The sequence below is a fragment of the Engystomops pustulosus genome, chromosome 6, assembly GCF_040894005.1.
Source record: "Engystomops pustulosus chromosome 6, aEngPut4.maternal, whole genome shotgun sequence".
In the NCBI taxonomy this organism is placed as follows: Eukaryota; Metazoa; Chordata; class Amphibia; order Anura; family Leptodactylidae; genus Engystomops; species Engystomops pustulosus.
Genome location: NC_092416.1, coordinates 59,538,972 through 59,566,607, shown reverse-complemented (window position 1 = coordinate 59,566,607; position 27,636 = coordinate 59,538,972). Strand labels below are relative to the sequence as shown.

Sequence of the window (27,636 nt, the reverse complement as noted above, 5' to 3'; positions counted from 1 at the left end):
TGAAGCTACATGTTTCTCTGTTAATAGGTACAGAGAGTAACCTGAGAAGGATCTGCAAATCCTAACAGCACACATCGCATGCAGAATAAGATAGAAACAGGACCTAAAAAGTCATTTAATATTCATACATATGAGAAGAGGAATATAATCAACGTATCACACAAAACTACCGCTATTTCATTAAATGCAGTTAATATGTCATATTGACAGGTTAGAAGGGCTGATTGATGGGGGCTCAAGTGCGAACTGCGAAAGGTTACTGAAACAAAAAGGACATGTCAAACGTTTTATGAAACATCAGTATCATTCAACTAGAAGATTGGGTTGGATACAACTGTGACAAACTCTCTGCTGTGAGATGTAATTGATTTGTATTGTTTTTCATCCTCTGGATATAAATAAGAATGCTCCCATTCATTTACTGCAATCAGAGATCTTGAAACTTGTGAGCGTTTTTTATATGGGCTTCACGGTTTAATTGCTGGCTGTTTGCCTGTAGTGATTTCCTGCAGTATCATAATGGATGGGGATTATGCTGCAGAATTTCACGGCATGTACATTTTATGTGTTTATGTAACGTCCCTTGCTTACAAATAATGATGCAAAATATTGAGCAAATTACCGATTTGTGAAGCTGACCTAAAACGTAGGAAAGAGACACAGCACCACTCTACAAAAGGGACAATACAGCTACGGTGACTGCAGCTGGTAAGTATTACCTATGGGTGCAGAGTTTATTTCTGAGACCTGCACATTTGCATTCATCTGCTTTTTTTATACTTTTTAGAACTTGTGAGATGAGAAATCCAGATGACATTTGAGCAGCTTTGAAGTTATGTGGCCTTTCTCATCTTCAATAGGAGAGCTCAGCGCCTGGTGTCTGCTGATTTTGTCTTTTGAGAAAAGCCATTGAATGAACAGTAATAGTCCTATTCAGTACAAGGCAGCGCAGCCCAGCGCAAAACCTCAACACGCCAGAGTTTACACCTCACTAGTTTAATGTCATCTGTCAGTCCCTGAGTCATAAAGTTATGTGCCCATAACAGGGTCACTTGTCTTCACTAAGTACTTGGCATTTCACTGTGAAGAGCTGAGTTCTATCCTCTGAGTGCAACCACATTTGGCGGCTTTCCTTACAAACCAGTGCCACAGCTGTTTGCAGTTTGTGTCCGGCATTTATTCCACCTCCTTGTGGTGAATTTTTACTTAAATGGATCTGCAACACCCCTGCCAATACATAGGCAAGCTGGTAGTTGGCAATAGCGCCCTCTCCAGGCCAGGAGCTGTTAGGGGGAGTAGCAAACCTTCTATGAAGGTTCCATAACCTGGTCATTGAGTAATAGCAGCCATAGCCTCTGCCTGGAAAGGCAATAGTTAAATGGGTGTAAGATGTTATCCAATTATGAGGCTGTATTATACACTGGAATGGGTTTGGAGAGATGGTACCACCTGACCAGGGGGAGTATAAAACCCCTGGGCAGGAGGAGTACTTGGTCTTAGTCCAGTCTTAGCTGCTCTGTCCAGACCTCATGGTCTTTCCACAGAGCAGAGAGTCAGATCTGCTGTCAGAGTGAAGAGAGAGATAGAGTGTGAAGCACCTTCAGTGCTGCCACATAAATCAATCCCAGGAACTGAGTCAGGAGACTCTAACCCAGAGCTGCAGCTTCCACAGTTTGGACACAGCTCCATCTCCATTATCCCAGCCTTCATCTACCATCAGGCTGGTGCCTTATCCTGTAGACCACTCTCCACGACCACTCCAGTTCCAGAATCCAAATCTGTCTAACCATTTTGGCCCGTTGCCTGCTACCTATTGTTCAATAACAAACCATCAGTTGATTTGCACAACGTTGCCTCCGTCTGATCCCTGGATATGACTGTCTACCACCACGGGCTTCCCCATCCATTACCCAGGGACCTAACTTACAGAAACTCAGGGGTTGCCCCAGGGAGAACCAGTACATCAGCCTCTCCCTCCATATTTCTTGCACACACCACCTGCTGGAGACCTGCCAGGCTCTTGGTCCCGGTCCCCATACCAAGCACCGTGACATCAGCTCGCCCTAGGCAGCAATCTCCAGCCACTCCGGTATTCTGGGCCCAGCTGCCTCAAGGCCCCAAGAAAAGGCCAGGCCCTGGTGGGGGATGTTATAGATAAGGGGCACATTTACCTACCCGTCTGCTGAAGTTCACCGAAAGTGCATTGTCCGACGATAATGTTCTCTGCCACGTTTCACTAAGATCATGCTCCTGATATCCTGCATGTGTCACTTCCCTGCTCAGGTCCGACAGAGGTCACCTTCTTCTTCCTGGTGCATGTAAGTACATTGTCTTGTGACACAATTTGAAAGTTAAATCCTGCGCTCAGTCCAAATCAGTCGGATCAGGGTGAGCTGGTGCCGGTACTTACTTTCGTTAGTGTTATAAACCGCGGTATCACGGTTTTAACACTTTTTAAACTTTAGAGCAGAAGAGGCTTCGGCGCTGCGCGCGACCGTGCGCACGCAACGTCTCCGCTATTTCCTATGCAGGCGCGCACACGACCGTGCGCACTCAGCGCCGAAGCCTCTTCTGCTCTAAAGTTTAAAAAGTGTTAAAACCGTGATACCGCGGTTTATAACACTAACGAAAGTAGTTATATTCATGTACAATGGGGACAGTATAATAGTAGTTATATTCTTGTACATAGGGGACAAAGATAAAGTAGTTATATTCTTGTACATAGGGGCAGTATTATAGTATGTATATTCCTGTACATAGGGGGCAGTATTTTAGCAGTTATATTCCTGTACATAGGGGACAGTATTATAGTAGTTATATTCTTGTACATAGGGGCAGTATTATAGTAGTTATATTCTTGTACATAGGGGGCAGTATCTTAGTAGTTATATTCTTGTACATAGGGGCAGTATTATAGTAGTTATATTCTTGTACATAGGGGCAGTATTATAGTAGTTATATTCCTGTACATAGGGGGCAGTATTATAGTAGTTATATTCTTGTACATAGGGGCAGTATTATAGTAGTTACCATATATTCCGGCGTATAAGACGACATGGTGTATAAGACGACCCCCCTACTTTCCTGTTAAAATATAGAGTTTAAGATATATTCGCCATATAAGACTACCCCTTTTCCAACGCATACAAAACACCGGTAAAAATTAAAATTATGCCCCCCTCCCAGAAGCCATAATTAAAGGAAACCTACCACTTACAAGTGGTAGGTTTAGACACATATACATGGCACCAGCTCAGGGTGAGCTGGTGCCAGATCATATTTTTGTTAGGGGAACAAAGCCCCTATCGCCGTTTTATAAGTTATATTAACTTGGGTACGGCGCACTATGCGCGTGCCCGTGCGTGCGCCGGATTCTAAAGTGCTGGAGAGCCGGTGACGTCACCAAGCTCTCCGGCACACGCGCGCCTGCGCAACTTAGCACAGCCTGTTTCCCCGTGCTAAGTTGCGCAGGCGCGCGTGTGCCGGGGAGATCGGTGACGTCACCGCCTCTCCAGCACGTTAGAATCCGGTGCACGCACAGGCACGCACATGGTGCGCCGTGCCCAAGTGCGGTGCGCCGAGTTATAAGTTAATATAACTTATAAAACAGCGATAGGGGCTTTGTTCCGCTAACAAAAATATGCTCTGGCACCAGCTCACCCTGAGCTGGTGCCATGTATATGTGTCTAAACCTACCACTTTTAAGTGGTAGGTTTCCTTTAATGTCCTGCCCCCCCTCAGTAGCTATAATTAATGACCTGCCCCCCAGTAGCCATAATTAATGTCCTGCCCCCCCCAGTAGCTATAATTAATGTCCTGCCCCCCAGTAGCTATAATTAATGTCCTGCCCTCCAGTAGCTATAATTACTGTCCTGCCCCCCCCAGTAGCTATAATTACTGTCCTGCACCCCCAGTAGCCATAAATAATGTCCCCCACCACCAAACAGGGCCCTATATATTTAAGCTAAATAAAAAACATAATTCTTACCTTATCCCACTCCTCTTCGTGCTGCCTCTCATCAGGGGATCCGACGCAGGCGACGGCTGATGACGCGTCACATAGCCTGCGTCAGCGAAAGTGATGGGTGTCGACGGCGGGTAAGTAGTGTGAGGTGGTTGGGACGGGGGCGGATCGGGGGCCCGTTCTAATTTTGAATTATGACAGCTCCGGCCCTTCCTGATCCAGCGCACGGACCAGATGCAGAACAGTCCGTGCGCTGTAACAGGCAGGCCCGCGGCTGTCACAATTCAAAACATCTGCCCGCTGTGCTGCACCGAGTTATCAGCGGAGCGCAGGGGTCAGGTGCGGGCCTCTGACTGACCGGCAGCGGAGCTTTGGTGGATCGCGGGAAAGGTGAGAAACATTACTGGCGTATAAGACGACCGCAGACCAGACAGAAGATTTTTAAGTCTTCAAAATTCGTCTTATACGCCGGAATATTCTTGTACATAGGGGCAGTATTATAGTAGCTATATTCTTGTACATAGGAGCAGTATTATAGTAGTTATATTCTTGTACATAGGGGGCAGTATTATAGTAGTTATATTCTTGTACATAGGGGGCAGTATTATAGTAGTTATATTCTTGTACATAGGAGCAGTATTATAGTAGTTATATTCTTGTACATAGGGGGCAGTATTGTTGTAGTTATATTCTTGTACATAGGGGGCAGTATTATAGTAGTTATATTCTTGTACATAGGAGCAGTATTATAGTAGTTATATTCTTGTACATAAGGGGCAGTATTATAGAAGTGATATCCTTGTACCTAGGGGGCAGTATTATAGTAGTTATATTCTTGTACATAGGAGACAGTATTATAGTAGATATATTCATGTACATAGGGGACAGAGATAAAGTAGTTATATTCTTGTACATAGGGAGCAGTATTATAGTAGTTATATTTTTGTACATAGGGGGGAAGTATTATAGTAGTTATATTCTTGTACATAGGGTGCCTTATTATAGTAGTTATATTCTTGTACATAGGGAGCAGTATTATAGTAGTTATATTCTTGTACATAGGGACAGTATTATAGTAGTTATATTCTTGTACATAGGGATCAGTATTATAGTAATTAGATTCTTGTACAAAGGATCATTATTATAGTAGTTATATTCTTGTACATAGGGGGCTGTATTATAGTAGTTATATTTTTGTACATAGAGAGCAGTATTATAGTAGTTATATCCTTGTGCATAGGGGGCAGTATTATAGCAGTTATATTCTTGTACATAGGGATCAGTATTATAGTAATTAAATTCTTGTACAAAGGATCATTATTATAGTAGTTATATTCTTGTACATAGGGGCAGTATTATAGAAGTTATATTCTTGTACATAGGGGGCAGAATTACAGTAGTTATATTCTTGTACATAGGGGCAGTATTATAGAAGTTATATTCTTGCACATAGGGAGCAGTATTATAGAAGTTATGAAGGTAGAAAAGAGAATCCTTCAGCACCAGCAGTAAAATTTTAAATGTTTATTTCAAAAGTTTAAAAAAGTAGAAAAAACGAAAGAAGTAAAGACATGGTACAATAAAATATGTTTGTACAAACACGCTAAAGCTGAGATGACGCGTTTCGGACTGTCATATTATGGTCCTTATTCATACCTCTGCAGAGTTATACCATTTTATTTATGGGGACAATATATAAATAGTAGTTTTATGCTTGTACATATACAGGCAGTCCCCGGGTTACATACAAGATAGGGACTGTAGGTTTGTTCTTAAGTTGAATTTGTATGTAAGTCGAAACTGTATATTTTATCATTGTAGTTCCCGACAATTTTTTTTTTTTGCCCCAGTGACAATTGGAGTTTCAAATTTTTTTGCTGTAATAGGACCAAGAATTATCAATAAAACTTCATTGCAGACAATTTTAAGCTGATTATTGCAATCTGGGACTATTTTAAAGCATCCAGAGAGCTTCACCAGAGGTCACAGTGGGCAGAGGGGTCCGTCTGTAACTATGGGTTGTCTGTAAGTCGGGTGTCCTTAAGTAGGGGACCGCCTGTAGTAATTAGTACAATTTTATAGTAATTATAATCTTGTACATAGGGGGAAAGTATTATAGTAGTTATATTTTTGTTCATGGGAGCAGTATTATAGTAGTTATATTTTTGTTCATAGGAGCGGTATTATAGTACTGACTAGTCTTATCATAGTAATATTCTTGTTTATATGGAACAGTTTTATAGTAGTTATAATCTTGTAACAGGGACAATATTATCCTTCTACATAGTGAAAATATTTCCATCTGTGTACAAATGTACCGTAATCTAGTATATTTCTGAACATTGAGCAGCATTATAGTAGTTCTATTGTTATTCATGATGAAGCATAATGTTACTTCTATTCCTATCCACAGTATTATTGTAGTAATACCATATATACTCAAGTATAAGCCTAGTCTTTCAGCACAAAAAAATGTGCTGAAACCCAAACTCGGCTTATACTCGAGTAAAAAAAAAATATAGGTTTTACCAGGTTTTTGTGGTAAAATTAGGGGCCTCGGCTTATACTTGGGTCGACTTATACTTGAGTATATACGGTAATCATAATCTTTTTCTTTATACAGCGCCATCATATTCCATAGGGCTTTACAAATCAAATATTAAATAATTCTCATTCTTTCTTTGAGGTAAGTTATTATACAGTAAGTATTATGAAGTCCATTTTTCTCTCAGATCCAGTATCTGAGAAGAGATATTCTTCCTAGCCCCCTCCCCTAGTTTCGGCAGCTCTCTGCTTGCAAGCTGTGGTGCAGTGATAAAATAAAATACATGTCTGGCTTTCAACTTGCTGACCTGAGACAGCTGCTGACAGACACAATGGCGGAGATTAGCAGGAAAGGAGTGTTTCTCTTTCTTCAGAAAGCGGCCCGAACGTTGACAAAGCTGACCTGACAGAACCTCTGTGCAGCCCAATTAGGTGGAAACTGAGTCCCTTTGTGAACTTACAGGCGAGGATGTGATCGCTGAAGAATGTCAGGGAGAAACCAACCTCAGAATTACTGCTTTATTAATATCATTTTCCTATATCAGTGATTCTATATCTCCAAGGCATTTCAGGATTGTCACTGTTTTGTGACCTAAAATTTTTCCGCGCCTCCAACAACACCTTTGCATCTTTTTTCTCTCCACTGATTCCTGTGCAGTTGGAGGTTTTTGGGGCGTTCCCTGTACTATCAGTGTAGTTAGTGAGTGGTTCTGGAATGGAGCAGACAGCCTGGCACCACCCAGCTGATAGTATAATAACCATATTGTGTGCCACAGTGCCAAAACTATCTACAGTGATCACCTGGGTAATTCTCAGGGTAAGAACTAAAATTCCAGAATCAGTGGAGTGACCTAATAAAGGAAATCTACCATCAAAACCAAGCAAGATAGACCAGGCATGATAGACCAGACTCATAGATCCAGGCAATGTGGTTATCTTTGTATCTTTGTTATCCATGACTTCCTTCCGTCTTAAATCAACTTTCATAATTATGATAATGAGGCAGATGGCTCCTAGGGCGGTCACCAGTGCCCCTCTGTGCTGTAGCTTTACAGGTTGTTACACTGTGCAGCCGCCTTTCTCTCCCTCCACTGTTAGATGAAACGTTCTCTGCTGCAGTGAGATTACATCAGGCAGAGGGGGGGGGGGGGAGTGCTGAGGGAGTCGGGCAGGGAGTGTAACAGCCTGTGAAGCTGGAGCACAGACTCCGGTAAAGTGATTGTTGTCATTGAGTTTAGATGGAATGAGGCCTTGGATAACAAAAATAAGAATATTACCACAGTCACAGTGTCTGGATCTATGAGTCTCCCTGGTTTATCTTGCTTGATGTTGATGGTAGATTTCCTTTAAAGCATGTTGGAGTTATTAGAGGTCCTCTTTAAAGAGGTTCTCTTCTCCATGTTTATCCATGTAAACCCTCCGTGATCAGCAGAATGAAGGAACAAGGGACCCATTTTACTCCAATACCTAGAGGTACATGGGCACGCAGCTTCGTCTGGTACTGCAGCCCCATACCCACTAATGGGTAATGTGGGTGTAGATTTCGCAATCCAATTCCATTTAAAAGAAAAAACGTGCGAATTGGAAAAAAAATATCATAGAAAGTCGAAAACATTTTTTTTTACAGTTCATTTAAAACTACATTCATATTTAACGGCTGAAAATGATCATGGATAAAAGTCTATTGATTTCTATGATGGGGAGGGGACTCTGAACTTATTTAAGTGGCCTGTAATAACAATATGCAGCAGCAGGTGGCAGTAGCGCTGACAACTGAAATCCCTAAATCCCTTATTTAGCTCATTATAAAATGCCTTCTGGTCTCTGATGTCTTGTGACAGTAACATGCATTTAATACGCACATGAGGCCAAGTGCATCACTGATCCCTTTACTGACCTTATGGGAAATAATTCATCTTCTCTCACGCTATCACAGGAGAATGCACAGCATCACAGCAAAAGTGCAGAAATGGATTTGTATGGGCACTTTCCCATGAGTGTCAAAGGGAGCAATGAATTTTAACATAATGCATAAACCTCGCTTTACATCAGTAGCTTTTGCCTCCATCCCTCTTGGTCTCTTAGCAATACTCACATGGTGTAATTATGCAAAGTCATCTCCTAGGTGACTTACTAATATATGGAATATACATGCTGTTATCATGGAGGTGCAGTGCTAGTTCCAGTATTTATTAGGACCCTTTACATCTGTCTAGACCAAATTATCAGATTGCCTGAATTATTTGATTTCTATAAATTCCGACTAAATATAGACAAATTACTACCCAGCTTCCAGTATTTGTTAGCTCATCTGAACCAATTCTTAGCTGTTCTGTATCTACAGTCCTCATACATTTCCATGGCAACAGACAACAAATAAAACATTTGCATTTGGATCCTGCTTTCTATATGTTCTTTTCTTCTTGCTGGGGGGGGGGGGGTTCAGACACAGCCATACACTTGCCAACATTTTCATTTGTACAATCAAGGATCCTACACCAAATTATTTTGGGGTGGTTTTCTCTGCAGCTAATATGTAGCTGCAGGGTATTTCGTGTAGAAGGGGTATTCAGATTTGGTAGGTTTCAGCTCAGCTCCTCTTATTTGGATAGGGTGATCTATGCTGGTTTCCGCAAAGAAACTGCATTGTTAAAGGGAAACTGTCAGCAGAAATGGACATAATAAACCACTACCAGTGTGTTGCCAAGGAGTTTAACACCTTACAAATCAGGTTTTTTCAGGACCCAGTGTGGTGGCATCATCCAGAAAATTACATCTGAAGTGAGTTGTAAATTGGTTGTATAAAGTCAAGGAGGCAGAGATTTTAACACTGAAGTCAAGCTCTTTCTTCCTGTAAAAAGCCCTGCATCCATAAGCATCACTAACCAGATCTCCTGAAGTCCAATGCATGATTTCAATCATAGAGGAGGAGGCGTTTAGAGATCCCCCTCTTGACTTAAGTGTTAAACTCTCCTCCTTCTTGACTTTATGTATCCATTTGACATCTTACTTCACAGTTGATTGTCAGGTTAATGTCATCATACTGGACCATGAAATAAATAAAAACGTATAAATACTTATAAGTAAAGGCATTATGCAGTTTGAAAATATATAGGGAGTGGTTTATAAGGCCAGATGCTGATGACAGGTTCCCTTTAACAAAAAATAGATTGGGAATTAAAAGATTTTTCCACTTAGCCTGAACAAAGGGCAAGAAAAACAAACTCAAAGCTCACTCTGGCTCTCCATTCAATGGTGCTACCATCCAGTCCTGGGCACATCTCCTCCTGGGCTTGAAGTGATTGTGGTCACCTGATTTCCCTTGCCAGTCAGTGGCCTCAGTACTTATAGCTGAGAGAACAAAACAGGGACATAGCTCTTGTACATTACTGTTGGAGATGAGCTATTCTATTTAAGATTTGCAAATTCTGTAAGAATTTTCAGGAACCAAAGTGAATTTGAATGTTTTCTGCTTAGTTTCAGATTAAAGGGGTTTCCTGAGTTTAATGAAAAACATATTACCGGTTGGGGGGCAAGAAAGAGCTTATAACTACCTTCACCAGTGCTCACCTTGTCCTGCCCAGTCTCACAAGTGTGCCGGTGAAAAGACACAGATTCTAACCTAATGGAACGTTCCCATAGTCTTCTTAATACAATTTCCCAATCTTCTTTTATCATTAAAATTAACGGTTCCACTTATTTTTAAAAATTTATAAAAGTATAGCTGACTCCATGCCAGCAACTTGCAGTGGGTCTCTGGAGTCCTTGGTGTCATCATCATCAGCATCATCTGCTCTGCTACATCTTTCTCCCTCCTCCCTCATGCAGACATGAGCTGACAGAGATTTACTTGGAGTACAGGATCAGCTAATGGCTGCATGTGGGAGGGGGGTAGAGAAGAGAAAGAGCAAAGAGCACATAATGATGATGATTGCAATCTTGTAACAGACACCCCTGTGACTCAATGCAGTTGGTGGCATGGAGCCATGTATACTTTTACCGTATTTTTCGGCCTATAAGGCGCACCAAAAACCATTATATATGAACTTATATAGAAATGTACTACAGACAAAATGTACTGTACATTTACCAGAGTTTAATGGCTCCATCCCTAGAAATGTCAAGCACCTTCCCACACAGTACACAGGGTCCCTAGCTCTTGAAGTGAACCACAACTAACATTGTGCCCATCCTGCCCTCCCCTAGCACGGAGAGACCGGAGCTGCCATAGTGCCGACCACGAGGCAATCATCATCATCAGTAACCAATCCCCCATACCTGACAGCCCTGTAACAGGGGAAAGAGAAGGACCCACAGGGATAACACCCTGGCTGAGGAGGGAAGGAGAAGGGGCAGAGGGAGACCGCTTAACCCCTGCTGCATCACCCTGCATTAACCCCCAGCAGCCCATCGGAGCTCTCTGACACTCTGAAGACAAGTTTCCCGGGAAGTGTAGCTGGCTTGAACTGTGCACAGGTCTACCACCTGCTGGTCATTTTTAGGTACTGCATTTGATCCTGCGCCTTATACTCCAGTGCGCCTTATATAGAAACCTAGATGTCTTAGCAGGCATTTATTAGAGGTGCGCCTTATTCTCCAGTGCGCCTTATAGGCCGAAAAATACGGATATCTACTTTTAAAAGTGAGTGGAACGATTATTGCTAATTATAAAAGCAGATTGGGAATAAGTATTAAAACGGTGATGGGAACCTGTCAGATGAAAATGTGTGTCCTGTTGACAGGTTTGCTTTAAATTGTAGGTTAATACTATCTTTCATCCCAGAGCATAGAGAGGGGGACAGGTGAGGCAAACATAAAAAGATGGCAAAAAACTCATTACAAGAGATAGGAGCTACTCACAAGAAACCTGTGGTTTATGGGGTTCGGTACAAACTGTAATTACTGTTATAACGTGACCAATGACCAATGACTGGTCACATGACCATTAACACTTCCGTCCCCACAAGAAGGGTCAACCATTCGGTTCACCCACTGGTCATCGAAAGGTAAAGGAGAGTTAGAAACATCTTTCACCCTTATTCCAGGAGCTATGGACTTCGTGCTCTTCTATGTTAGTAATATTCTCTTTCCCTTGACTATTTCCTTAACCTACTCTTTTTATTTTCTACCAATGATCCTGGTTCCTGTAGGCTGTGCTGCAGTCGTGCCCACACAATTGTTGGGGAGGTACAACCACAGAGGCCCCCTCCATATTTCTCAGAATGCAGGAGCAAGCTCTTTCAAGTCAGACAGACGTGTTAACCGCTCATCACAGAGCAGCCAGTCATTTAACCAGTTTTATTGTCTACAATCAAAGCGTTGTGAGTCCTGGCATGTCAGCGAGCTTTCCATCTACTTTCATAGCAATCATCCCACATAGAGAAAGATTTCAACCCCCTATAATGTGTTTGTCTTGTCACGCTTTCTTCACTTGTCTTGTACATTACATATTACGGCTCACACGTGTTTTACAGTGATTATCACAGGTTTCTTATAAACTGCTTTAGACAACGTATCTTTGGCCAAACATTGCTACCTTCCAGGTTCTGACTAACCACTACCATGGCCTGAATAATTCTTGTGTCAGATTTGTGAATCATCTCTTATGGTGATGATGAAGCAGATCTTAGGTGAATATACAATGAATGATATGGTATTGGGCAACTGCAATGTCTGAAAAATATGTTTACCTAAAAGGGGGGTTTCCAGGCTAAAAATATTGATAACATATCCATAGAATAGGTCCTCAATATCAGATTGTTGGAGGCCAACACCCAGCATCCCCGCAGATCATCTGTTCTCAACAGATGCAATACAGATAAAGGAAAAAAGAAGTGGATAACGCCAATCTTAGTGTAGTGGTCACATCAAGTTACTGCAGGGCAGCTCCTATTTATTTGAAGGGGAGGTAAACAGCAGTGACTCAGTTCAGCCACTAAACTAACAACAGTGCTGTTGGATTCCTGTTCCACTATCTATTATTAGCTGTGCTGAGATGTTGGGTTTTGGACTCTCACCAATCTCCTTAGAATAGGTCATCAGAATTTGTAGACCAAAAAATCCCTTCTGTCTGCCATTATAGGGTCATTGTTCCACAGAACTAAGAATGTTGTCCATTTCATCCAATTTTCCTATGGGGACGCTGCTGAATTTCCCCCTGCCCCCCCCCCCCTCCTTAAAAAAAAAAGAAAAAAAACTTACAAAAACAAATCATAATTCAGTCACTGTAATTGATAAAACATTTAGAATATAGAATAAAAACTATTTTATTAGTTACTGCTTATGTAACAATAGAAAGTTGTAAAAACCTCTGTAAGGTTTATTCTTCTTTGTGGGTAGGTCTGTCCTTCCCCTAGTTTCTAATTTTAGGTCAGACATTAAGCAATAAAAATACATTTTCACAAAAAAGGAAATGCAATGTTTGTGTTCTATTTTCGAACAGATGAGGTGAGCAAAATTGTGATACATATTAACTTATCCAAATAAGCTCAGAGGGTCTCAGGTTACTTGAAGTTGCGAAAGAAGCTTAAGTTAGGAAAAAGTTGTGTTTATATTTGAACAGAAAAGGTTTGATGGCCCAGATTTGGCACGGCCAATCTAGTGTGCTGTTTGGTTGTACTTGTCTGTGGACACAAGGCTGAAAAAGGTTCAGATCAGACATGTTCCATGAGTATTGGAAGAAAACTGGATGGAAAGTTCTAAACTAGAACTTTTTATACTAAAAGCAAACTGGCATTGTAAATGTAATAGTCACAACATTCTGAGAACAAAGCCAGGTCTATACATCTCAAACACAGGACTAGTCTTAAAGGGAGACTACTACCTCCACCAATCCTTGTAATGTGCTAGCAGAATGTTGTAAAGAAATGAACCGTGATTTCCAAAATACTCTGATTATTTCTATCCATTATGCCCTTTCAACAATATTCCAAGTTTGATCCATTTGCAAATGTGTCAGTTGGGCCACCAAGGGTGCATCCTCTGGACCTCGAGTACTGCTATTTTTGCCTAAATCATTCCACCTTCTTCATGCATTACCCCATGCTTTTCACAATACAAAACTGCTACTTATCTGAAGGAGGGGGTGTGGGGAATCACTCTGGGAGACGCTAGGTAGTAGTGCAGGAAACAGGGTAGAAACAGAATACAACTAGTGATTAAGTATATAAACTTGCTTTATTATTGCCAATTATTTACAAAAAGAGGTCTTATAAAGTATCTTGTAGATGCGATTGTCGCCACTGCACTGGTGGTCAGTCTGTAAATAAAAGAGGAAAGATGACTCAACATGTGCAGATCTATTAGAGGTGGCCTCCGGTATGGTATAAAATATATGGCGAGGGCTCACCTTTTGTTTGGTTGTACGTGTTTGTCAAAGATCATCAATGCAAAGTGAAACTGTGAAACTCCTTGAGGGGCGGCAAAGGTTATTTCACCTTGGCCTAAGTTACTGTCGAAGAAGTCGATTTTAGGTTTTGGATGAGGGTCCTCAAAGGGTACACAGAGTGCAGAAAAAGGAGGAGAAGGGGTGAGTGATAGGTGTTAGTCCATATGGGCTTAGGTTACGTTTGACTAGGTAAGTCAGGATAAAGTCCCTACCCAAGCCCTATTTCAGGACTGGATCTATCACACCCTAAATGCCTAGCCTCGGAACTCTGGTCCTATGTGACCAGAGTACCGACTGGAACCTGACCCTGCGATAACTGGCCCTATTGTAGACCTATTCAGCAGGTGTCGTCAGGTGTTTTGAGAAGTCCTTTGACAACTATGCTGTCACAGATAAGTGAGAGAATTGTGTCATATATTGTGTGTCCCAATTAGGGTATAGAACCCGAGTCCCGACAAGGCTTGTTTCGCCCTATTGGGCTCATCAGGGGAACGCTGGGTTCTTCAAAAATGGCCCTTGGCACCGTAGGGGATAGCCAGGGAGTAGAAGAGGAAGCCAGGCCGTGTATCGCTGTGTGGAGTAGCTGTGCGACTACCCACTGGTTAGAACGGCTGTTACTAGGTGTCGCACAGCTACTCCACACAGCGATACACGGCCTGGCTTCCTCTTCTACTCCCTGGCTATCCCCTACGGTGCCAAGGGCCGTTTTTGAAGAACCCAGCATTCCCCTGATGAGCCCAATAGGGCGAAACAAGCCTTGTCGGGACTCGGGTTCTATACCCTAATTGGGACACACAATATATGACACAATTCTCTCACTTATCTGTGACAGCATAGTTGTCAAAGGACTTCTCAAAACACCTGACGACACCTGCTGAATAGGTCTACAATAGGGCCAGTTATCGCAGGGTCAGGTTCCAGTCGGTACTCTGGTCACATAGGACCAGAGTTCCGAGGCTAGGCATTTAGGGTGTGATAGATCCAGTCCTGAAATAGGGCTTGGGTAGGGACTTTATTCTGACTTACCTAGTCAAACGTAACCTAAGCCCATATGGACTAACACCTATCACTCACCCCTTCTCCTCCTTTTTCTGCACTCTGTGTACCCTTTGAGGACCCTCATCCAAAACCTAAAATCGACTTCTTCGACAGTAACTTAGGCCAAGGTGAAATAACCTTTGCCGCCCCTCAAGGAGTTTCACAGTTTCACTTTGGATTGATGATCTTTGACAAACACGTACAACCAAACAAAAGGTGAGCCCTCGCCATATATTTTATACCATACCGGAGGCCACCTCTAATAGATCTGCACATGTTGAGTCATCTTTCCTCTTTTATTTACAGACTGACCACCAGTGCAGTGGCGACAATCGCATCTACAAGATACTTTATAAGACCTCTTTTTGTAAATAATTGGCAATAATAAAGCAAGTTTATATACTTAATCACTAGTTGTATTCTGTTTATACTCAGTAGGTGATTTCCTAGGGTCCTCCATAACTGAGAGTACAGACCCTTCCCCCTCTCTCTCTTCCCCTTTTAGGAAACAGGGTAGAGTCTAAATCAAGTGTTTTATTTGCACACTTCAGCCCAAACAACATAAATTCAGCCTTAGCATAGGCATAAAATAAAACCTACTCGTCTAAGTACTGTCTAATAACTGTCTATTTGTGCACCTGGTTGCCAGGCACCTCCTCTTGGTCAGCAGGATATGAAGGCACTCAGTTATCTTTGCTGTATGTCAGGGTCGGCTCCAAGTTTCAGAAGGCCCCTGGGTGACAGAGCCTCAGTGGGCCCCTTTGCAGTCAACTCATGTGACAGCATTCAAAAATCAGAAACTTATACAGTCTCTTGTTCCCTAGTCTATCATACCATACAGCCCCTTTATGGTTATTTTATATAAGCCCCCCTCACACCCCATGGATTCCTTATGTGGGCCTCCCCAGCAGCTCTGGGCCCCGGGACTTGCCCAGGTATGCCCAGGCCCTGCTGTATGTGACACAGTCCAGCATTCAAATCTCCAGGTAGTGCCTCACCTACTGGTTCTGTCTACACTCACCGGCCACTTTATTAGGTACACCATGCTAGTAATGGGTTGGACCCCCTTTTGCCTTCAGAACTGCCTCAATTCTTCGTGGCATAGATTCAACAAGGTGCTGGAAGCATTCCTCAGAGATTTTGGTCCATATTGACATGATGGCATCACACAGTTGCCGCAGATTTGTCGGCTGCACATCCATGATGCGAATCTCCCGTTCCACCACATCCCAAAGGTGCTCTATTGGATTGAGATCTGGTGACTGTGGAGGCCATTTGAGTACAGTGAACTCATTGTCATGTTCAAGAAACCAGTCTGAGATGATTCCAGCTTTATGACATGGCGCATTATCCTGCTGAAAGTAGCCATCAGATGTTGGGTACATTGTGGTCATAAAGGGATGGACATGGTCAGCAACAATACTCAGGTAGGCTGTGGCGTTGCAACAATGCTAAATTGGTACCAAGGGGCCCAAAGAGTGCCAAGAAAATATTCCCCACACCATGACACCACTACCACCAGCCTGAACCGTTGATACAAGGCAGGATGGATCCATGCTTTCATGTTGTTGACGCCAAATTCTGACCCTACCATCCGAATGTCGCAGCAGAAATCGAGACTCATCAGGCCAGGCAACGTTTTTCCAATCTTCTACTGTCCAATTTTGATGAGCGTGTGCAAATTGTAGCCTCATTTTCCTGATCTTAGTTGAAAGGAGTGGCACCCGGTGTGGTCTTCTGCTGCTGTAGCCCATCTGCTTCAAAGATGCTCTTCTGCCTACCTTGGTTGTAACGGGTGACGATTTGAGTCACTGTTGCCTTTCTATCAGCTCGAACCAGTCTGCCCATTCTCCTCTGACCTCTGGCATCAACAAGTCATTTCCGCCCACAGAACTGCCGCTCACTGGATGTTTTTTCTTTTTCGGACCATTCTCTGTCAACCCTAGAGATGGTTGTGCGTGAAAATCCCAGTAGATCAGCAGTTTCTGAAATACTCACACCAGCCCTTCTGGCACCAACAACCATGCCACGTACAAAGGCACTCAAATCACCTTTCTTCCCCATACTGATGCTCGGTTTGAACTGCAGGAGATTGTCTTGACCATGTCTACATGCCTAAATGCACTGAGTTGCCGCCATGTGATTGGCTGATTAGAAATTAAGTGTTAACGAGCAGTTGGACAGGTGTACCTAATAAAGTGGCCGGTGAGTGTATATCAGGCTCTAACCAGCCCTGTGACTTGCACCTGTGGCCTGTACAAAAATCAAGGACCAAAGCCTGAATGCCTACCCTTAAGCCATAATAAGCAGTCCCAGTATGGAGATTACAGTGTTTATGCTACCTAGGCCAACATATATAGAAAATAAACTATTCCTGCTTACAACATGCCTGTGTTAACACTAAGATTACTGCAAACAAATCCAGGGCTTTTTTACCAAACGCCCTTCATTTGCCTGTATGTCAGATACCTGTCCTCCCAAATTACACCTCTCACTTTCTCACAAGGCTCAGAAGGGAATAGCAGTGAACCTGCTGCTAAGGACACAATCTTTATGCATCAATTACACTAATAATTAATACTTATGAATGAAAATGTGAATTTCTCAGAAACTACATAATGGTCACAAATAATAAATGTGTTTTTACAATATTTGGGGTGGTGTAAGAATATTTTTCCCAAATCCTGTTTACACTTTTAATGTTCATTTTTAGTTTAAAGCAACATTCTACTTTATTTAATGCCTTTCTATGAAATGAAGCTTCCTATTGCACTATTGCCTTCTGCTTTAAAGATGTCAAGGAAAATATTTATCACAAACTAATAAAGTCCCTGTAACGTAGTACGGTCCTTCCGTAAAGTTGACTCACCATCTATGCATATTCATTTTCTTCTAGCTAAGCCATACCTCCAGCTTCCTGATTGACAAGGGCCCTGCTTTCCCTTCAGCCAAGTGAACTAAGCTCTGCTACATCATTCACCCCTCCCTCAGAAATGAAAACCGCCTTTTTCTGTTGGTGACTAACTAGCGAAGAGAAATAAGCTACTCATCCCTATACCCCTCTCTAAGGAATTCTCTTCAGCGAGCGCTCTATCTCAACCCCCTCATTCACCCCTCCCTCTGGTATTCTCTTCAGTGAGCCAATATCTCGCTTATTCCTGAGGGAAGAACAACATTATTAATAGACTGTGGAACTTTACAGGCATGGGGAGGAACAATATAGGGATAGTTGTACTTCTGTATAATAGCCATTTTTAAAAATATGTTTAGTAAGTGTGGGCAGGTTTATTGTTTACTCTCATGTCTTAAAACAGATTGGTATAGAACACTCCATTTTAGACATAACTCTGTTTGCTAATTTTATATTTATCTTTATGCATAAAAGTGCACAGTCAGTGGCATGTACATGCCTGACTTTGCATGTAGCTCAGTCCAATGTAAAGGAACAAGACTTTGTTACAGTACCAGGTTCAGCCACTACAGGATTGTCTGGGAAAACATAATGGAGAGACAACATTGGCCTGAATGCCACAGTTCTACTCCATGGCCACTTCTCGAATGTAAGAGTCAAAGCTGTAGCAGACTTCTAGATAAATATTACAATAGTCACCTACAGAATAGGTGCTGTGAATCTGTTTCATGCAGAGTTTCAAGTATTGTGAGGCTATGTCCTCAGTGCACTTAAAGAAGCTACAATCCAGGGATATAAATACATTTTCACTGTCCTGCTGCTACTAACAACAGAACACTGTCTACAATCTTGTATGGTCTCTTACTTTTGTAAACGATGGCTAACAAGTGACATGGTAGCCATGTACTGTGAAGTACTTTGAAGTCTAGGTGTAAAGCAATAAAGTCATAGGAGAGCTATGAAAGTTGGAAAAGCTGATGGACAAACATTGTGAAATCCATAATAGGTAGGGGAATTCTACATGTAGATGGAAATGACAGGTGCCCTGTAATCTGAACCAATTATTGGTCTGAGGTTGAGATATGAGTAAATACATAAGACTTTGTGTTCATAGTTTAATATGTTGTCTGAAGCTTTGCGGTAACCACAGACGACAACAACGCACAATGAGTCCCCTACAGCCATGGAAATGACTAGAAATAGGTGAATCAGTTGCAGTAACCTCCCAACTGTAACTTTAGTCCCTGGGGGCATCCAGCTGTTTCAGAGGAGTTGTGTAAAGTTGGTGAACGCCCTGAAAAATGTCAGTACTGAAACTCTACACCCTACATAACAAATAGTCATAAATACAGTACTGACAGTAGCCTATGGCACTGGTGACTGGCACTACAGCATGGGTATTGGTGTAACTGCATTGAAAACAATGGGGAGGATACTGAAAGCTGAATGTAACTCCACTGCCATAGGCATCTACGGAAAAGAATTTCAGATATTGGATACCATTATGGTGTTGGGTTTTGCACCCCAGGTTGGTTTCCTGCCTCCACCCGTTGTGCACAGATTCTTGACAACCACTCGGAATGGACATGGGACCACATTTCTCTTATAGTCTATTGCCGCTTTATGTTTTGCACTGAATTTCCTTCTCCATTGATTTTTTCACCATAGTGAAATACCAGAAGACTGGGAGTAGCTTGAAATCACTAAAACTTAAATGGGACCTGTCATCAAGAATCAAGAACAGTCACAGTAAAACTTCCCCCCGCCATCCCACTGTACCTTTGTTAAAAATGTAATGCAGATGTCCCAGCCCAAATCTGCTTCCTCCAAGCATTAAAATCGTTCCCCAAACTTCGTCTGCCTTTGTCGTCCGCCTTGCTCAGCTCATTGTGGAGTATGTAAAGAGCTGAATAGACCTGCTCACTACTAATTTCACCATGCAATGAGAGGGACAGCATTCTGGTAAGAGCAGGAAGTGGACAGGGAGAAGACTTCCTTCTACTCAAGCCGAGATTTGAAGATACATAGAGCTGTCAATCAAAAGAAGGAGAACATGACTCTTCTATTCGGAAATTGACTCGTCTACTCATTTGCATACCAGTCTTAGCTAACAGGGAAAAGTTCAGTCTTATTCACTTAAATAGGACAGAGCTTCACACAGGCCACATGATGGATGTACATTACATCATGTCACTGGTCTATCTTATATTATCTGTGTGTTCTGCGTGCAATGGCCTACCATGAGAAGGTTTTAAGCGGCCAATAGCCATTCTCAAATTGATCTCAAATTTCTAAAAACTGGAAACTGCTATAAAGGCTTCTTCTCCAGTGTTCGGGATCAGCCCTGACATCGCCCATTACAGACGGCCTCTGTGTTATACAGAAGAAGAGGCATCAGCAGCCGCGTGCCTACTACAACAGTAGTTGCAGGCAGTAGTGGGCATGCACTGTAGATGTGACGGTGCCACGTCTGAACAGGAGTGCCAGGCAGAGGCGTCGCTAGGTCAAAAGATCCGGGGCTCGTGCCCCGGATCTTTTGCCTCGTGCCCCGAATGTCCCGGGTCAGCAGGACACTTCTCCTGCTGCCCGGCCAGATTTCCCTACACTCTGCCCTGTAATGGTGAACAGAGCTGTCGGCTCCGTTCCCCACTACAGGGAGCAGGAGACGCGATCACACAGCGTCTCCTGCTTCAAGCAGCTCACTACAGCTGCCGGGAGCAGGAGACGCCGGGTGATGACGTCACCGCGACTCGGTCCTGCAGAGAACAGCGACAAGCCTGAGGAGACTGAGGTGAGTATCAGTGGGTTTTTTTCTTATGCAGTGGGGGAAGCGTGAGAGGCACAATCAGGCGACTTAGTCCGGTGGGGGACATTGCTGATGGCTACAGGGAGCGCTGGGGACATCCCTGGGGCCAGTGAGGAAATTAGGGGGCTGTAGGGATATTACAGGGGGCTTCTTAGTCGGGGCTATGGAGGACATAATATGGGGCTGTGGGGGACATTACAGGGGGCTCTGGGGAAATTCCTGGGGGCTGTGGGGGGCATTACTGGGAAACTGTGAGGGACCTTACAGGGGGGCCTCTGGAAACACTACAGGGGGGCTGTGGGGAACATTACAGGGGGCTCTTTGGGCATTAGAGTGGTATCTGTGGACATAACAGGGGGTCTTTGGACATCACAGGGGGGCTGTGGAGGACATAACAGGGGGCTCTTTAGACATTGCTGGGGGCTCAGGTGTACATTAGAGGGGACTTTGGGGACATTACTGTGGGCTGTGAGGACATTGGGGCACTGTGGGGGACTTCTTAGTGGGGAGTGTGCAGACTGCTCCTTTATGTGGACATGATTAGGCAGGGCATCATTTAGTTTAGGGTCACATTGAGGGCAAATTAGTGGGGGGGGGGCACAGTTAAAGATATATATAGGTTTAATGGCTTTTACAATATGTTATATTAGGAAGCATTTATTATTTCTGTAATAACAGTATTTTCAGGAGGACTTTCTGTCTATCTGTAGGCCCCTTTCACATGATTGTATATGGTGGCCGTATGCTAGCTATATGGACAGTAGCGAACATACGGCCACCATAGGAGAGCATTGTTCACAGTACAGTGAGCACACTTGTGTGTCACCAGAAAAAAAGATCTTCCGTAAGAATGTGAGTTGCGGTCAACCCTCCACCTCCCCTGCCAAGCAGTTCTGGCCTGGCCGTAGCATACATGTATGTGAATGGGACCTTACAATAAAGGAGGTAGAGTGTTAGGGGCAGCAGCCGGATAACACTGTTAGGGGGCCAAGATGTAGGGACAATGAAGAACATAAGATGCCTGTGTGGTGAAATCAACAAGGAGGACATGTGGCTGAGGAGACATGGTGATACCGGGCCTAATGGAGAAGATAGCGGACACGTCACCTGCAGTCACTGGATGTAACAGGTAGGGATTTCTCCTGTGCTTTCTGTAGCTGTATATGTTAGGTACAGTAGTTATAGGTCCAACCACACATGTACCGGAGTGGGCATTACTAAAAGTTCGATACATGTGCATTGGGGCCCGTGCCCCGGATTCTTTACCACCCTAGCAACTCCCCTGGTGCCAGGTAAGGTGAATATGATGATTGGATATGCTAAAGATATTTGTCTATGGTTTTTCACTCTATTCTATTGGCTGTGTCTGGTATTGCAGCTCATTGTCATTTATTTAAAATGTATAGAAGTGCAATACTACACACAGCCCAAAGAGAAGGGTGGCACAATCTAATATAATATGCAACGATTGCATCTTAAAGATACTTATTGTAACTACACACCAGACTGTATTATGGGACGTCAGCACTTTGTTACTGCAGAGATTCCCTTTCCCTTTCATCCGCCGGGTCCACGTGCTTTTGACTTGTTTAGATAAGAGAGTAAGTGTTCAGTCTGCTGCTCAGGAAATGGATTTCTGCAGATGTAAAGTACGGCAGTAAGGCTGGTATTAGAGGCGATTGTGAGTCACTTCTGTCTAGTCTTAAACAGCATGTTTATTATAGGAAGGGCTTTCATCAGCCCAGGAAAGAGCGGCTAAAAATACCTGGTACACAAGTGAAAATTGCAATTTTCAGAAGTAAGCATAACATTACATGGAAGATACATGGCGGCCACTGCCTTGTCATTACCCTCTACAGTAGCTCCACAGTAAATATTCCCAGCTGCTCGGGCTCCCTGCTACATGGGTGTGACTGTAGGAAAGAACTCAGACCATGGCTCCTCCATAGGCTCTATAGGAGGTCAAGGTGCTGTGTCTGCAGCAGACAGTGAAAACAATGCATGCAGAGGATAATCCCCCTCTGCTTACTTACAGTCACAGAGATGTGTTAACTCTTACGTTGCCCTATTTTCCTGACTGTATTGTAGATTCCATACGTATTCCACAGCATGGAGGCACTTATTATTTTCAATTTAAAAATTGCTTTATAAGCCTAATATATCTGCACTATATATATATATATATATATATATATATATATATATACTGTAGGATAGAACAGGGAATTGGCTAATAGTTCAATATTGCCTACATCCTCTGGTGATATAGTGTGTACATTGTACATATACAGTACTGTACATATTGCTATTTTTATATATTGAGACACTATTATAATCTGAGGGGCACTGTACCTCTTTTCATTGAAGAAGAGTCACTGTATATGCTAAAATTAATTTTGGGGAAATGCTGTATATACTAGCTCAGTGGGATGGGGCTGTATACATTATAATTTATCTGGAAACACTGTACTCAAAGGGATTGGAACTTTACACAAAAACTTTTAATATACTTTCTTTCAATACCACCAGTCCCTGTTGAGGGTGATAAATCCGGTCACTTTTCCTCCTCTCCTGATCCTGGGTCTTTTCTTAGTCAGGCAGTAGATGGTACCCACTCTATAAGTGGGTACCATCTTGTGCAGTGTGCATGCACAATGGGACTTATTTACTTAGGGATCACACTTTTGTCGGATTTTCGAAATTTTCAGGATTTGCACCGCTGTGACAAGCATTTAACTGGGGATTGTGTCGCACGCAATTTGTTGGGGTGGATCTTGACCATTTACCCATGTATAAATTTCCTCTAAAGTCATGTGAAAATGAGCTGAGAAGAGTCAATATATATTCTGCCTGAGAAGCTGCAGGGGGAGATTCACTTTAGATGTCTTTATCTTTGGCTCTGTAGTACCTAGAAAGCTTTTGGAATCAAATTAAAGACAAGCGTCTCATCTTTCAGATCACTTCAGGTTGTGAGCTACAGAACCAGAGATATAGATATTTTAAGATATAGTTGTGAATGGGAGCTGCAGATAAAAATTCAATTTGACTGGTGTCAACTGTATAACACGGCTGACACCGGTGGCTAACTGCTACAGTCACTGATGGCACTGTTCACGGCACTTATCCCATTTGGTCCTGTGGTCAAACCCAGCGGCATCCATCTTGGCTAATGATCGGTGTCCACTCTGATATCATCAGTGTGCGCCAATTTGTTGTAAGAGGCATTCAGTAGACTCTATAAACAAATAAATAAAATGATAAACATGTTAGGTATCTCGTAATCCCAAAATATAGTAAGGTGGAAAAAGTCTGGGGAAATAATATTAAATGGAAAGTAAGATTTGTCCTAGAAATAGCTTGTAGAAGGAGGGGAGTGAAAAACTAGAAACACAAAGAAAAACAACAAAAAATTAGTTTTGATGCAGTTCATGTGTCATGACCTGTAGACAGTAGACATCCATTGCTGAAATTTGCAATCATAGACAGGAGATGTAGCCTTAGGCTGGGTCAAACAGTTACCAAGGCAACTGGACAGTTCTATCTAAGTCCTGCACTGCCTGGAAGTTTATGTTTAGGGATGTCACTATTTAAGCTGTACCTACTTCCTAAAAAGTGTTCCCTTAAAAGGGTTTTCACACCAAAAAAGTGAGGCTGATCAGTGAGGGTCTCAGTGATGATCATGCCTCATCAACGGATGTCGAGAACTAGGGGTACGTGTTCGGCAATCTCCGTCAGCTCCATCTAGATGAAAGGAGCAGAAGGTTTATATGTTCTCTCTGTGTTTGCGTGGGTTTCCTCCAGGACCTCCAGTTTCCTCCCACACTCCAAAACATACTAGTAGGTTGATTAGGTTAGTTGTGAGCCCCAATGGGGACCGATTTGGCAAGCACTGTGCAGTGCTGCGTAATCTGTATGCGGTATATAAATAAAGGAATTATTATTAATAATGGACATGCACTGCCGTCTGCTCCATTCATCTCAGGGAGTTACGAGGGGTCCGACGAAGGTACCTGGGACCCCATTGGACCACTCATGATCTGTGGGGGTCTCATCACTGAGACCACCACCAATCAGCAAGTTTGGATAGGGCCTAACTTGTTTGGTGGCAAAAACCCCTTTAAGGAGTTTTAACATTATTTAAAGGAAATCTAGCAGCATATTCCTGTGATATAAAGCAGCGTCACTTACATGCTGCTCGTGGCCTACTTCTGTATCTGTTCATATAATTTCTTTTCATTGTCTGGTTTTCCTAAAGATTTACTTTTAAAGGACACCAGTCATCAGGTCTCTGAGACTATTTCTGTCACCTCTACCTGTTGGGGCAGCTCACAAGGATCCCATCCCAGCCTTTATCTAGTTATTTCATACATTAATCATTATAAAATCATCTATTCTTTATTATGTAAATGAGGCTGGTCACATGGTCAGAGGCAGTGATGTCCCCCCTGTTCCCGCTCCCCTCTCCTCCCCCTGCTCATGTCTGTGTGTAATGTATAGTAAAGCATTGCTAGTGTCTGCTGACATATTCTCCCTCCTAATACACATGTGAGACACAGACATCAGCTACACATGAACCTGACATGTTCTGCTATAACATGGCTGCATCCTGGAGCTGTTGTATCTTTCACATACACAGGCTGCAGGGGGCGTGGCCACCAGCACCAGGAAGCACATGGAGCAGCCATTACACCATTATACCTCACACCATTATATAGGCTGTCAGTCAAGAACTGGGGGTGTGGCTGTGCCTCCCACTCATGAATAAGCTGGACAGCTTGAATATGATAATGACCCATCGGACATTTCACAGGTCATTTGCATACAGCTTGAGGACCTCATTGCTTAAGTTTACAGGCATGTAGAGGGACAATGAAGGGATAGAGGCAATGCTCTCTAATGGCAGGTTATAAAAATATATTTAGATTAGGGGGTTATTTTGCATGACGGGTTCTCTTTAAATATATGCCGATGAGCCCCTCTCGGCTCTGTCTAATAATTATACGCGCCATCAGAAGCTTACTGCCCGCCTTCTTTCTCCTCTCTGCCTGCCAGTACTGTTTTTAAGGGTTCACTAAGTTTTCAACAACAAGTTTGCATAACTCGACAGTACTCAACACCTCTGTTGTCTCATAATTATTCACGTCCCCACCAGAGCTGACACACCGCCTCCTTTCTCCTCCGTGCCAGCCAGTGATCTGGTGAGGTCAACTGGCGCATGCGCGGTCATCTCTTCATTACGCAGGCGGCTGCTCCTGACTGTGGCTGCGTAGTGAAGAGATGACTAGGAAATTGCCGGTTGACCTCACAAGCTCTCTGGCAGGCACAGAAGGAGGAGAAAGGAGGTGGTCAGTAAGCTCTATGGGGACGTGAATAATTATGAAACAAGGGAGGTGTTGAGTACTGTTGAGTTATGCAAAGTTTGTTGAAAACTAAGTGATCCCTTTAAAACAGGACGGCCTGAGAATGTAGTCCAAGAACACAAAAATGTGTGAAGCACAGCCCCCCCCCCCCCACATACTCTGCCTTTACCTTCCTGCACAGCCTCGGCTGCATAGTAGTAAGAGGAGATGAGAAAAGCCCTTTTCGGAGCGGTTGGCACAGGTATAATAAATAATTGAATGACCAGACAACAGTGTGGCAGCAGGAAGGCTCTATTTATATCATCGCTTGCTACCAGTTTGATTCACTAGGGTAAATTTAGTCATTATGCCATAAATAGAAATTTTCCAGTACAAAACGCTGAACTATCTTCAAACCTTCTCCAAGGTTTTGAGTATTGGAAAACTAGGTTAGGCTCCAAGAATACCTAGAAATTCATCACTAAAGCCATGATCAGATTTTCTCATATAACAATAAAAGGGGCATTAGTGGAGACCCTTTCTACTACATTTCTGGGACTGTAGAACTCATTGTTGTGTGGACTAAAAAGTGATTTGTGCCTTAGGCCCACTTTATTAGGCCAAAGTATTAATATGTTACTATAGAAACTCCCATCATGCTCTGCTTCTCCTATATATCCCTACACTTACACCAGGCCTGACATAAGTCTGTCATCACGTCCAGGGGAGCCGGATCCACACTGCAAAGCTATGGAATATTCCTTCCTTCCTGGTGAAATCTGCTATTGTATTCTCAGCACCTGAAAGAGTTTTTTGTACCTAAAATAATACACAAATTATAGTCTATTTAATACCTGTCCCATATATATATATATATATATATATATATATATATATATATATATATGCTATACATACAGTATACCTATATAGGACATTTCCTATCGAAAAGTCTTGCTATATATCATCTCATATACCTGTTTTCTACCTACTCTACCAGTCTACACATCAAACGTATTTATGTCTTTCATATATCTCTATATTTCTGTTATGTTATCATGTGTGGATTAAGACTGCCATGGGCCCTGGATTGTATGAATATTATAGCTCCAACAAGTCTGGAATCACTTCCTAAACAGGGTACTAGAAACAAGCTTCTTGGGGTAAGACGCATTCCTTCTGCCTGCTTCCAATCTGCAGTTACAGGACCTTTGGAGGACCTACACAAATTCTGAAATGGTTCTTTTGCACATATGTATTGACAGCAGGAACAAAAGTATGAGGATTTCATGGGTGAAGGTCCTTCTCGGTATAATATTTTGGTGGATGGTTTGGGTGGCCATGGGTCCCCTAGAAGGCTTGAGCCCCGGGCTACTGCCCAAACTGCCTGTATTATACTCCACTACTGTATGTGATACATATTGTATACATTGGGGCAGATTTATCAAGCTAAGTGCAAGAATGTTCTTAGTTGCCCATGATAACCTATTACAGCTCAGCTTTCATTTTACCAGTGCTCATGAATATTTTAAAGGGGAGCTGTAATTGGTTGCCATGGGCATCTAAGAACATTCTTGCTCTTAGCTTGATAAATCTGCCCCATTAAAGATTCTAATGTTAAACAGAAAAATCCATAGATTTCACTCT

General features: G+C 42.8%; 1 protein-coding gene and 1 long non-coding RNA gene across 3 annotated transcripts in view; one reads left to right on the top strand and one right to left on the bottom strand.

Annotated features, from left to right (window-relative positions):
* Positions 1-27,636, top strand: part of PLEKHG5 (pleckstrin homology and RhoGEF domain containing G5) — a 173,055-nt gene that overhangs the window by 19,541 nt on the left and 125,878 nt on the right. The window lies entirely within an intron of this gene.
* LOC140135143 (uncharacterized) overlaps positions 1-27,636 on the bottom strand; it is a 29,663-nt gene that overhangs the window by 1,419 nt on the left and 608 nt on the right. The window contains exons 2-3 of one of the 2 annotated variants that reach the window (XR_011856475.1): positions 22,153-23,885; positions 19,655-19,874 (exon numbers count right to left, since the gene is read on the bottom strand). This is a non-coding gene — a long non-coding RNA (uncharacterized lncRNA). Of the gene's footprint in view, positions 1-19,654; positions 19,875-22,152; positions 23,886-27,636 lie in introns of those variants that run through there. The other variant, XR_011856476.1, reaches the window with a different exon arrangement.